This window comes from Xenopus laevis, chromosome 8L, assembly GCF_017654675.1.
Source record: "Xenopus laevis strain J_2021 chromosome 8L, Xenopus_laevis_v10.1, whole genome shotgun sequence".
NCBI lineage: Eukaryota > Metazoa > Chordata > Amphibia > Anura > Pipidae > Xenopus > Xenopus laevis.
Window position 1 is genome coordinate 19447286 of NC_054385.1, and position 13602 is coordinate 19460887.

General features: G+C 39.8%; 1 protein-coding gene and 1 long non-coding RNA gene across 3 annotated transcripts in view; one reads left to right on the forward strand and one right to left on the reverse strand.

The window, feature by feature from the left end:
- Positions 1-13602, forward strand: part of lmx1b.1.L (LIM homeobox transcription factor 1, beta, gene 1 L homeolog) — a 121883-nt gene that overhangs the window by 43693 nt on the left and 64588 nt on the right. The gene's annotated exons all lie outside the window — the stretch shown is intronic.
- LOC121396889 lies at positions 5908-12604 on the reverse strand. Its single transcript, XR_005963246.1, has 2 exons — positions 12345-12604; positions 5908-6049 (listed from the first exon to the last, which is right to left on the reverse strand). It is a non-coding gene; the product is annotated as an uncharacterized LOC121396889 (long non-coding RNA).

Below are 13602 nucleotides of genomic sequence, written 5' to 3' on the forward strand. Positions count from 1 at the left end.
GTCGGCAGCTTTTATCGGCATGTGTATGGCCACCTTAACGTCCCTCATGGCCCACCACATTGGCCACTATTACTGTCCTTCAAGTTCCACTTTGACATCATGGGAAGAGTCCCCTGCAATAGGCTGTACCACCAAGTGCCACAGTGCAATCACTGCTCAGTTGATATGGAGAAAGGCTTTGAGGAATTTCTTGTGCAAGCATCTCAGGTGACACTCGCTCATCAGGCAGTAACCACTGAGGGGCCATGTAAGGTGCTTGTCAAGATATTCTCAATGTGTTTAACCTCTATGGGAGAGTTCCCTCAGGTCCCCAGTGATTTGGGACATGCTACAATTAAAGTCTGAAACTGATGAAGGTATTTTGGCCCACATTGCTGCACAAAGCCGTTCATTACACCTTTCATGGAGCAGTGCAGAGTGTAATTATAGTGCAGAGCTGCTGTACATAGAGTGGTAGGAGGAGCTCAAAGGAAAAGTTGAATGGGACGGTTGTATTCAGTTGGACCCCCTGAGGCCTAGACAGGGTTAATGTGGGTTTCCCACACTGCAGATTGTTTGCTGCTAACATTCAACTGCTCTGGGCATAAATCAGTTTCTAACAGCTACATAACATCTCAATTTCTCCTCTTCAGAGCATCACATTCCTTCCTTATCTGATTTATAGATTTATAGGGGTCTGTGAAGAAAGTTTGCGGATATCCTATAACCAGCAGCAGTTCTAATTGTATTTTCTGATAGATGCCATCCATAAATTATGTTTAAACACACCTCCTGATAGGAAGCCCACACACAGATTAACCCTAATCCTTCTATACAGTATGTACCAAATACTGGCACGTGATGGCACGTGATACGGCAGGTGTAGATTTACAGTAGGCAGGGGCAGTTGCCTTCCTGACACTTAATTAGACTTAAAAGATTCCTTTTGTAAACAATAACTGCACAGTTAAAAGTTGATGCTGCTGTGGCCTAATTCTCTAAAGCAGTGATTGTCTTTTTTTGGCTCAAGCCCTCCCTTGGGGCTTGAACCTTTTGACAGAGGTTCCCTCTTTAACTCATAACAAGGTCGATGTTATATGACAACATTGCTTTGTCAGCCATTGAGCCTCCTTTCCAACAGTATCTAATAAGTACATACCCCAAATTCTACTCTTTGAGCTTCAGTCTAAGCTTCTAGAGGTGGCCATACACGGGCCGATAAAAGCTGCCGACAGACAGGCTATCACGATCGATATATGGCTAAAAGTCGGCCAGATGTCTATCAGACGGGACTAAAAATCCTGTTGGATCGTGGACCGCATCTGTTCGTTGATGCGTCCTGCGATCCGACCGCCCATTTACCCATCATTATGATCCAATCGTTGGGTCCTAGGGCCCACAATCAGATCAGCCTGATATCGCCCACCTCAATGTAGGCATATCGAGGAGAGATCTGCTCATTTTGTGATATTGCCAAACAGGCGGATCTCTCCGTTTATGGCCAACATAAGAGTATCTAGAAGAGCAAAGATGATGTTTAAGTCCATCTAAAAGAGCAAAGATGATTAAGTCCAAAAAGTCTGGTAATACCATCCTTAACCTTCCTTGCAAGATCATTGAAAGCTTACAGGTTTACTGCAGAGCCATTTTTACCCTCTTTATTATGTATAAAGTTGAGTCCTTTAAAGGGCTTTTTGCAGTCCCCAAAGCACGATCTTGGGAGGCTCAGCCTGAAAGCCAGAGAAGTCTATTCTATGCAAATTGATTCCATGATGATGAACTGATCATGAACTTTTAATTGCAAGCTGATGAACTGTGATGTGATTTTTCAAAAAAATTATGTACTTATTATTAATCAATATACTGGAAGAGTTAATACGCCATCTATTTGACCAATTACTAATTCATGCCTTAGCAAATTAATTATATGATGAACTGGGTGATCTTAAATTAAGAAAATTACAGTGTGCAGACTGAGAGATACTGACGTTTATAATTTAAAAAAGAGTGAGAATACCTAATCCCATCCCCATACCTTGGGTAGGATTTCCTCTGTTATATTAAAATTACACATCAGTCCGGTTCCCCACTGGCAATATTACATCATTGCTATCAGGGCTGGTCCTATCACATGTGGGGCCCAATTGGGACCATGTTGGCGGGGCCCCTAGACAAAGTGTTGCTGGCTACTGACACACCAAGTATTTAGGAAAATAAGGGCATACAGGCACAAAATAGAAAGGAAAGGGGCAGACAAGGTAACATAATAGGGGCACACAGGGTAAGAGAGAGAGGGAGGAAATAGGAGAGTGGACTGGGCCAATTAGTTTGGGGCTGGGCCGATTCAGCTTGGGAGCAGGCTTGGTTGGATTGGGGGCAGGCAGGGCCTAGCAAGGTTGGAGGAAAGCTGGGCCTATGAGAGTTGGGGGCAGGCTAGACCTATGGATTTGGGGATGGGCTGGACTCTCAAAGTTGGGGGCAGGCCAGGCAGCATCATGTGCTGAGGGAAATATTATCTGTGCTGCCCTGTGGTGCGGGGCCCAATTGGTCCAATTGGCCTAAGGCCGGCCCTGATTGCTATGAACTACTGAAAAATCCTACGGCTTCCTTTTTTGGGTTTCCCTCAAGTATGTTCAAGAGAAGAAACTGCCCGAGTTAAAATAGATATGAGACCATTGCTGAGGAACAGACCCTACTACAGCCTACTAATTACTAGGAATGCAGATTAGGGGAGAGCGTGAAACCACCGCCCAGATTATAATCAAATCAAGATGGCGAATTGACGCCCTCGTACTTCTGATCTTAACTCTTTGTCTAGGATAAACAAAACCACAAACCCTCAGCCTTCAGCTAATCAATCCCTTATTTACTTCTAACAGAACAGCTGAAAGGTATAATACTGCATATTATGAATGGTAACAAATTATTTATTATTATTGGGGTACTAGGTCCCCAAAGTTATTCTGTTTTTTTCAGTTTAGTAATGAAAATGCATTTGCAGGTCCCTAAAGATCCATCTACTGACACTTCAGCATTTTGATGAGATCGAATATGAGCTGATCAGAAATTGTAGAAAGGTTTTGATTGGGCCCATTGTGTAATATCCTCATTTTACATTATTTTAACTAAAAAAAATGGTCTTTTCTTAAAAAAAATAATACTTTTGTATATACATATTTTTGCATACTTTAGAATCCTTGCCATGGTGATTAGGAGCCTATTTACTTTTTTAAGTGCTACTACATGATCTGTAACAATTCTATGGCCTCATCAGAGTTTTAAGCCCACTGTGTTTATTTGCTAATTAAGTTGAATTATTTGGCTGGCAGCTGGGGGGGGAACCACTGTGGTTATAAACTCCATTTGCTTTAACGCAACACTAATTAATGTGAAGTACATCAATATTTCTTCTAACCCCGAGCATTCTATCTTTAAAATAAAACTATCAGTCATTTACACACTGTGCAACTTGTTGGGTCTGGCAATTGTGTTTTCCTTATCAAAACTCCTTATTTCATCAGTTCTCTATGTTCAAGGCGAAGTCTGTGCTATAATTTCTATTAATTAGCGGTCTTCATAGCAGCATAAAAAACAAATACTACGAGTAAGCTATAAAATATACCATTATCAAATATGTTTAGTGGGGCCATCAGTTAGAAATAGTTTTAGCAAAAGCACTAAGATTTTTCCATATTTCAGCTTGCATGTTTTTTTTTACACTAAAACCCCTGCCATAAAGTAAGGATACTTGGCTCTCTTAACACCTGATATTTTCTACCCTATCTCTCCTGACTTATTTTCTTATTGACCCCGTCTATGAGACTTCAGAGTTTTTAACTTTTAACAGCATCGCTTGGATATGAATATAATCAATGTTTTAATAATGCTGTCCGTAATGTTCCGCCATTCTTGTATCTCTCAGTTCTGTGCCTTTTATAGGATATTAAATACTGCACATTTAAAATACTTTGGTAGTTAGATTAGAGAATGGTTACTGCTGCAGCAGGACATATGGTTGTTGATGATAGAGATTGATCTATGTCTAATTTACTAGAAATGTATGTCTGAGTTGGCATACTTAATCTGCCTTTGGACATTCTGATAACTGCTACCAAGCCAAGGCTATACTATAACAAGTTTGCCCACAATGGTATTTGCAGTTGTGATGTGCAGAACACAAAAACAATGTCCTATACCTGATCCTAACCCACTCTTAGGGAACCTGCACCCTCCCAAGCCTGTGGTCCCTTACTTTGAACTGCATCCGAATCCACAATGATGTCATGGAGGAGTAGGAGGCTGCCGCTGACATCACTAATGGGCAGTGCTCGCTGGAGGGTAAAGCACAGGGGCTCAAGGTTGCAGGTCTAGCAGTACCAATAGCTGGACCTGCTGATCACCCAAACTGGGGTTCCCATAGGTACTGGATATACACTCACATCACTAATTTGCTGGTAAATTTGTAGTCATCTGTCATTCTGCCTCTGATCAAGCTCAATCCCACTCCTCCCAATTTCAGTCATTTCCACCTAATACACAGCTAATTTTCCCCGTTTTTAACATCATCACACCCCTTCCATTTTCTGTACATCCCTCAGAATTTCATACATTCTTGGAGCCAACTAATATACATAACAGAATATTTCCAGATACCAATGTGTTTGTGTATTCAACCTGTGGCCTTTTGTGTTAATAATTTAAAAGCAATATTTCTACCTCCTCAGAAGCTTCAGTTCAAGGTGTTTGGGGTTTTTTTTTCCAACAGTTGCACCTTCTGTGTAATGTTTCTCTATTTCCAACAAGATTTTGCACTGATAAAAAAAAACATTTGGCTATTCTGTTATCTTTATTGGTTCAAAGATAAGCAGTATGGCCTCTGGGGTTAGAAAAACACAATTCAGATCTATTCATTCAGTTGTCCTGTAATTTCAAAGCATCCCAGTTTGTAGAACAATCAAGCAGGTGGTTTGTTTTTCTGATCACCCAAATGAATTTTTTTTTTCAAAAAGTAGAATTTGACTATGGAGTTATGCAAACTTGATTTTTGTAAGAAATTAGAATTAGATTTTCGAGATTTATCATACTCTGGGCCTTTAAGAATTTGACTGTTTTCCACCTAAAAACCTGCCAAATTGCTGTTTAAGTCAATGGGAGAGGTCCAGGGATCAATTTGTAGATGTTTGCAGCCTTCCTGACATTCAAGTTTGTTTCGGAGGAAAAACTCAAATTGAGTTTGATCGAATTCAATTTGATTCAAGTTTTCGGTCGTTTCAATTTGTCCGAAAAATTCGATTTTATCAATACATTTCTATTGGTCGAATTTCGAATTTCTGGGAGTTTTAAAAAAAACTCACATGAATTCGAAATTCGACCCTTGATAAATGTGCCTCATAGGGTAATGACAACCATACAGTCTTCCTATATATATTTTTTTAATCTTACTTCCCTTTTAATAACATTTGTATTAAGCGTCTGACGGCAGCCCTACACTGTATTCATTTTCATGCTCAAATCTGCTCACCAAATCCTGAACTGAATCCTGAATTCGGTGCATCCCTATCAAAAAGAAACAACCCCTCTCCGCATTGAGAGTTGTGGGGAAAATGCTTGTGCAAGCGATTTCCAAGTTATTCCCAATTGAGAATGGAAACTGGTTTGCTTGATTTGGGGAAGGTAAGGACTTCTGGCAATTTCACGATTCCCACAATATGGGTCTTTTTTACCCATTATTATTAGTAAAGTTAAAAAAAATGGCTGAACAAAACAAGTGCCATAAACCTTTATCTTCCATAAATCAAGCTAACCAGTTTCCAAAATTATATTTGTGGTCAGCCTTTTTCCATATCCTTCTGCGATGGTACAAATGCTGTGAATAATATTATTTCATATATTTCATCTATCATCCTCTCCTCATCAAAGAAACTTAAATTTAGGATTTATTTCTCTTTATTTTCTGACCCACGTCATTTCCAGGGCAGCTCAACTTTTGCAAGTTTTTCTTATTAATCCTTTCCTTCGCCCTCCTTTGCTCTGTTTATCTCCGGGGATGGAACCATGTTTAGCAGTCTGCCTGTAAAAATAAATAAATAAATAAAATACAAAATAAAATAAAGACCTCGGGGTTAGGTATATCTGCCTCAGCTCAAAGATTTCATTATTAGTTCTCTTCTCCAGGAGCAAACTCTTATCCCTCCCCTGAGAGCATGTGAAAAATTAACCCAGCTTCACGGCAGCAGTGAAAACCTTAAACTTTAATTACAGCATTGATATTCCTCGCACAATAACGCTGTCATCGGATATTTACATAAAGTTTCCGAGTGCAGATAGAAGAGGACTCGCTGTAATTGTGCTGGGTACAAGCAGCGCATGCATAATGTATACACCTCGTACCCCCACACCCACCCACCGCTCACATTCAGAGAGAGGGAAACGTTTGACTGCGCCTTGTTATTCCCGTTTTATATGTGATGATGCATAAATGTAAGTAAGCATATATTGATTTCATGTGTGCACAATGTCACGGCAGCTCATGGCACGGATAATTTTATCTGTACGCAGTGCTAAATCATGACTTTCAGGTACTTAGAGTGCCGAACAGTACTGGGACATGAAGTAAATTACAAGAACGAGGGTTCATGTTGGTTTGGATGGCAGTGATGCAGAACAATTACAGAAAGAGGTCACTATCCCATAGATCTAAAAATCGTTATTTTTGACATGGCTGTAAAGTGACGGTGATTGTAAAAACTAGTGATGATGAGTGTTAGGGCTGTTTGAAAGACGCAAGGAGGGTGGACACCCCCCCAAGCAGATTTTGCACAAGAGCCCATGCAGCGCCAGACTAGGGGGTCATGGGACCCCAGACCAGCCAAAAATCCCCAAAGGCCCCCTGCCCCAGCTCAAAATCCCCTGCCACCACCACAAATCCCCATGAGCCCCCCGCCCTAACCCCTTACCCCCGCCAACGCATACCTGCACAGGAGATGCTGGCTGTGGGGATCAGGTATGGGCTAGCGGACCCACAAGGACTGGGGCCCACCGGGTTTTTCCCTGGTGTCCTGCCGGCCCAGTCCGACCCTGAGCCCATGGGATTCTAGTTGTTAGTGTGTATATGTGTATTCAAAGCATACTTCATATTACCCCACTATAAATTACATAGCGTTCCATATAAGCCTCCATTTTTTTCATCCCACATCCCAGTATTACATATATCTACAACCCATTATAACCTGTTTTCTTGATCACTTTTCCTGCTACCCCCTCCTACTGCTCCATATTATTCAACAATATAACTCCTCCTATTACCAGTGCCATCTTATTTAGGGACTTACTATAGCTAAATGTTTGACTTAAAATAAGGAGACATCGTTTACTGTGTACAAAGAGCATTAAAGGGCAAGTCAACCCCAAAATAAAAATAAGAAACACAATTCTAAGCAACTTTCCAATATGTATTCATTTAAAATTTTCAGTTCTTTAAAGTTATTTGTAAAACCAATGTTTTCTGTTATTGGGCACATTTTTATTTTGTGGCTGATTTGCCTTTTAACATTGTACCTGCTTTCTGTAGCTAGGACCTTTTCAGTAGACCGCAACAGGGTCACCCTATTTAATTATTCTTTTCTTTTGCTATTGGGATTTACAGAAGATGCCTCTTTTTTTTTGTAATTCTGTATAAGTGGACGGTTATCATTAACCTGTGTGCTTAATGAATGTGCAAAGTCAGGGTGCACAAAAGCTAAAGGAATCTGCCTTGAGGAGGAGACTGATGCTGTTATCGACGCTGTGTCTAGGAATTGATCCGATTTTTAGACAAATCCTATAAAAGGAAACATTTGTCACCAATTGTGTGCCCACTGCATTCCCCTTGCATCAGAAAGGTACTTCGGGTGCAGAGGGACCACCCCATCTATACATACTGATTATCACTTTTTAATTTCTATAGCTGTCAAGCTTAACGGAGTGGATGGCACCATTTTAACTCCCTAGTTCAGCCATGGAAGATCAAAACAATTCTGTATTTGGCACTTTCACAGGCCTGGGGTACAAGATTATTTCCCTTGATGGTGAGTTTCCCACCTAAGTTTTTTGTCTCTTTCTAGTTCTTTTAGGCTCCCATTTATTCTTCAATATCTTGTCCCCTTAGGTAGCTGATCTCTCTCTCTTTTCCACAATTTCCCCCAAGCCTCTCTTTGTGGTGCACTTCTCTCCCCTCTCCTTTTCGCTCCTCTCCCCCCTACCTCTTGCACTCGTCTCTCACTGTCATTCCCGGCTCAAAAAAAGCCTCAGGGAGACATGTCAGTTCTATCTATCAGCGAATATTCTGCGCTTTGCAGCAGGAAGGAGTGTGGAGGAGGCCGAGCGGCAGCTCCATAGTCAAATTTCACGGGCTGAATATTTAATGAGGGCAGTGCTGTTTATTTGGTTACCCTGTTGATTTCACCCGCTCTGTCAATAACTTCTCATATCTGCTTGTGTGATGATCTTTACAATTGTGTCTCCTAGGAGCAGAGACATTAAAAGCAATTATGGATTTTATACAGGAACCGCTCTGATATTTCCAGCTAATCTAATTTGCAGTCTGCTAGTTTATTGTCTGCTATTTCAGGGGCGTTTGAGCGTTATGGAAAATCCGATTTGCCTTTATAATTTTACATAACGTCATTAACACGGCCAGCGTCTTGCCTGGGATATTGTTCAGTTGTCTGAATGCTCAGAGAAAATTGTAACGTTGTCAACATAAACTTCATTAATGTCCTGCGTCTAAATATCCAGCGGAATCTGTCACATTTCATTAAACATTAAAACGCATTTGGGACGCATTGAAGTCAGAAATTGAGGGACGGCAGAGGCGGACTCACATAAAATAATTTTAAGTATGTAGATAAGGCTTTTTTACTCTGGATAAAATTTGAGGTGTGGGAGCCCAGGCGCAATAAACGTCCTGTAATGTTTCTACAATATATAAGGCGGTTGATATTTCTACGCAAACAATTTGCAAGGTTAAACGTACAATGTCATATTGCAGAAAAGGAAATCTGTTTAAACGTATGCACTTGTGCATCTTACTGTTCTGTCACTATACTCTCTGTTACTAAAATATCTGCATGGAATAAGACTCACTAATAGTGGAATACAATAACCACAGAAATAACTAGGAGATACAGAGTTCTACTTCATTATCTTTTTAAGGTCACACATTGCCCCCAAACCATCAGGGCTAAGACCTGATCTATGCACGTATTGTATACCAAAACTGGCATTTGATATTAATAAAAAGCCCCATATATTAATATACCCCACAATTTGACAATTTCGGCCACTGATATTTAGCATCCACCACAAGTCCTAATGCAACTGCCCTTTCTGTATTTCACCTTTTTACCTTTTCACCTCTACTATTATTTTTATTATTGTCCCATATAATCCCTTCTTATGATTGCTGCTACTGCTCTAAGAGATCAGCCTTCTCCCTCTCCAGCCCAAATTAGTAATGTATCTGCGATATAACCACTCTCTATAACTTCCTATTGCTCCATATAACCCCTCCTATTGCTCTATATTAACATTCCCTATAACTCTTCCTATTGATCCATATAACCCCTCCTATTGCTCTATATAACCATTTCCTAACTCTTACTATTGCTCCATATAACCCCTCCTATTGCTCTATATAACCATTCCCTAACTCTTACTATTGCTCCATATAACCCCTCCTATTGCTCTATATAACCATTCCCTAACTCTTACTATTGATCCATATAACCCCTCCTATTGCTCTATATAACCATTCCCTAACTCTTACTATTGCTCCATATAACCCCTCCGATTGCTCTTTATAACCATTTCCTATAACTCTTCCTATTGATCCATATAACCCCTTCTATTTCTCTATATAACCATTCCCTATAACTCTTACTATTGATCCATATAACCCCTCCTATTGCTCTATATAACCATTCCCTAACTCTTCCTATTGCTCCATATAACCCCTTTTATTGGTTGATATAACTCCTGCTTATAATGTTTCCTATTTCTCCATATAGTCCATCCCTATAACATGTCATGTTGCTGCATGTCATGTCCGCCTATAACTTCATTGACTGGTTCATTGAACCACACCTGTAGTTCCTCCCATAAACACATTGGTGTGTATCCTAAAATGACTTGTTTGATGGTGGGGCTTCCCTTGGACTGCACCTCACCCCCTTGGCCAGCACTGCTCCTACAGTTTTGACAGCTGTTTTCATCTCCCATACCAACTGTAGGAAGAAATCAGCACACTCAGGATTTCAAAAAAGTTTAAAAAAAAAATGAATGTGTAATGTAAAGCAAGACCTTTGTCAAGATGAAGAAGAAGCTCTTAAGCTGGTCATACATAGGGAGATCCGTTTGTCAGACGAGCAGATCTCTCCCTGATATGCCCACCTTGAGGTGGGCAATATTGGACTGATCCGATCATGGGCCCTAGGACCCAATGATCGGATCACAACAAGAAGAATACTGGCGGTCATATAGAGGGCTGCATCAACAAACCAATGCAGTCCTTGATCCAACGGGATTTTTAAACCCGTCACATTGACATATGGCTGACTTTCAGACAGATATTGATAAGGGAAGCCCGTCGGAGGGCCCCATACACTGCCCAATAATCTTCTGAATTAATCTGTCTGTCAGTTTATATCTGCCTGTGTATGGGGGCCTTTAGTCTAGGCTGAAATGCGTCATTTTCACAATAAAAATATCTTTCTACAGTTGATGGGGTACAACTCGGCACCCCTCTTCATCATGATAGATATATTTTATATATATATATACTTCCCTCTACACAATGCAATATATATCAGTTGCAGAGCCCTTGAGGGGGTTACAGTTCATGCATATCTCTGCTCAGAGGCAGAATCCAGCAGGTTGTAAAACGAGCCTGACTACCAAGCTCCTCCAGGGATTGATGGATGAGGGTTTCTGTCACCCTACAAGGCTCTTTTCCTAAATATCTGTCAAGGCGGTCAGTGGGGGCATAATCACCAGTCGTAATCCGACCTGTAAGATCTCATGTTCCACTTAGAAAAGGAAACAAAACAGATCAGTAAAAGCACAAGTGTTTGCAGTGCAGAAGTGGGTCATTTAGCGCTGCCATGCTACGGTAATGAAACGCTAGTTATTCATGTAAACTACCGAGAAAGCGTGGTGAGGACAGCTCCGAGATATAGCTATTGGCAACACATCTAAACAAATCCTGTTATAAACTATAGATCTGTTACTTCCCCTCCGTTACTAAGGTTTCCCCATGGTAACAAATCAAAAGTTTGCTTTCATGAGTCTTAATACTGTTGACCATTCTAAGCTCATTGCTTTGACTGGTCAATATCAATATACCAAAAGATGCCAACATTTCGTGCAATAAGCTGATAAGACAATGCCCTCTCCTTTAAAGAAAACAGGGATTGTTTGTCCATATCTTGCATTTATTCAAGTATCAAAGTCATCCTGGCTGGACCAGGAATCATATATATATATATATATATATATATATATATATATATATATATATATATATATATATATATATATATATATATATATATATATATATTTATTTTTCTGTTGGCTCGGTGTTTGACTTTTTAACTTTCGGGATTTACTCTTTTCTGTATCCTCACACTGACCGTATATTATTGGCTGTTGTCTTTACATTTAAGGATTAACTTCATAGCTATGCTTCAATTTTCCATTAAACAAAATTGTAAAACTGATGAATTTTCAGAAGATGAATACCTGAAACTTAAGTCATTTAATGAATTATTTATAGTAATCCATGTAGGCTACATATTTTTCTTTTGGTGCTGATGGGACATTTGAGTAAAGAGAGAAGGCCAAAAGCTGGAACAATAATATTTGATTTAAACAGTGTTTTTCTCCTAGGGGACTCAGAATGCTTTACAGTATTTAAAGGCGGCCATCAGTTCAGCAGGCTGAAATACTAGGAGATAAGATGGGGTTTTTTTTTGAAGGTCACGTTAAGCTTATTCTGGGATTCAATCCCATCCTTGAGAATTTGTCTTGAAAAGCCAAATCTTTTGCTCTCCGGGGAACCTCTCAGGAGCTGGTACAATTAAGAAAGAGTAGGTTTAGAAGGGGAACAAGTTAGTGAGTTATGTCAGGAGCAGAGGAAATTGGCCTATCATTGTGTGGTGTACATCTGGTCTGTACACAGGCTGTGAGGTAGACACTTGTCTGTAGATCATAATAAAATTCTCAGGCTTTTTCAGCTGTTGCAGGTATAGAAAATAGCTTATATCAGTGACCACATAATCCAGAACATGTGCGACACTTGATATACAACAGCTGCTATAGATCGCTACCTTTGGTGGAAAGAGCCATTAAGCCCTAAGAAGGTCAGGGCAAATGACTGCCCTCTCCTGTATCTTGTGTATCTTCTCAATCTCTGCCATACTTGCTAGTGGTATGTCCAGAAGAGTTTGTCCTAGTGGTTCCAAAGCACCAGCTGGGGGCTGTGACAACAAAACCGTGACACCAGTCAGACCTGAAAAACAACATGGAGGTGGAATCAAGGGGATAAAACTGCATTATTTTGAGAGTTAAGAAGAATCTATTTAACCCCAGAGTTGATAATGCTTTTTGGCTAATGCCCTGTCAGTAACAGGCACAATAACTATGAACCCTCACATAGTAAATGTTGTCTTTAATAAGTTATTTGCCGAGTTAGAAAATCTTAGCAAGCCATGGTCTGTGGTCCTTCTCTCCCACATTGTTCTGATGAGCAGTGCAAAGAGAATAAATATTTATCTAGTCCTGTAACATGCCAAGTAGGTATCCTCCCCAAAGAGGTCCGTTAAAGAGAAGGCAAAGCTTAAGATAACATTGTACAAAATGATCCTGTATCCAAACATACGTAATATATCAGTTTTACCAGTAATGCACCTGCATATTACATCTACTTTATATACACACAGTAAGTTACAGATTGACTTTTTGAATTTTTTCAAATTTATTTTTTTTCCTGTCTTTTCTGCCTCTTTCTTTTTTTATTTTTGATTGCCTGTGTTCCTTTTATATTCATCTTCTATTCTGACTTTCAAGCTACCGCCTGGTTACTGCGGTAAGTGGACCTGTGCTACTAAACAGCTGTTAACAATACAAACTAAAGAGCTGCAGAACAAAAAGACCAATTACAAATGGTCTTACAATGCCACTGCCTACATCATAATAACCATTATTTTTAAGGTAAATTCCTTGAAATATAATATTTCTTTTGGGGTCACTAACCCGCATATTTTGAGGAAAATAATTTGTTTTGTACATATATGAAGAAAGTAAGACACTATATCCCTTATATCTGGGCCCCCAGCAGCTGCTGGGTCTCTTGTCTCTATTGTTATTCCCATGATATTCTCATTAAATTATAAAGGACAGATTTATAAATGGCCAATATTTCTGCTTTGCTTAATTTTTTTTTTATTCATTCATTTTTGCATCTTCTCTCCAAAACTTTGGTAGGTCAGAGGTCCTGAAATCTATAAAAAAAAAACCTGCATCATCATGCTCCATATACTTGAGAGTTCTCAAGAGTTCTGGAGAGTTTGGGCTAAAATATTACTC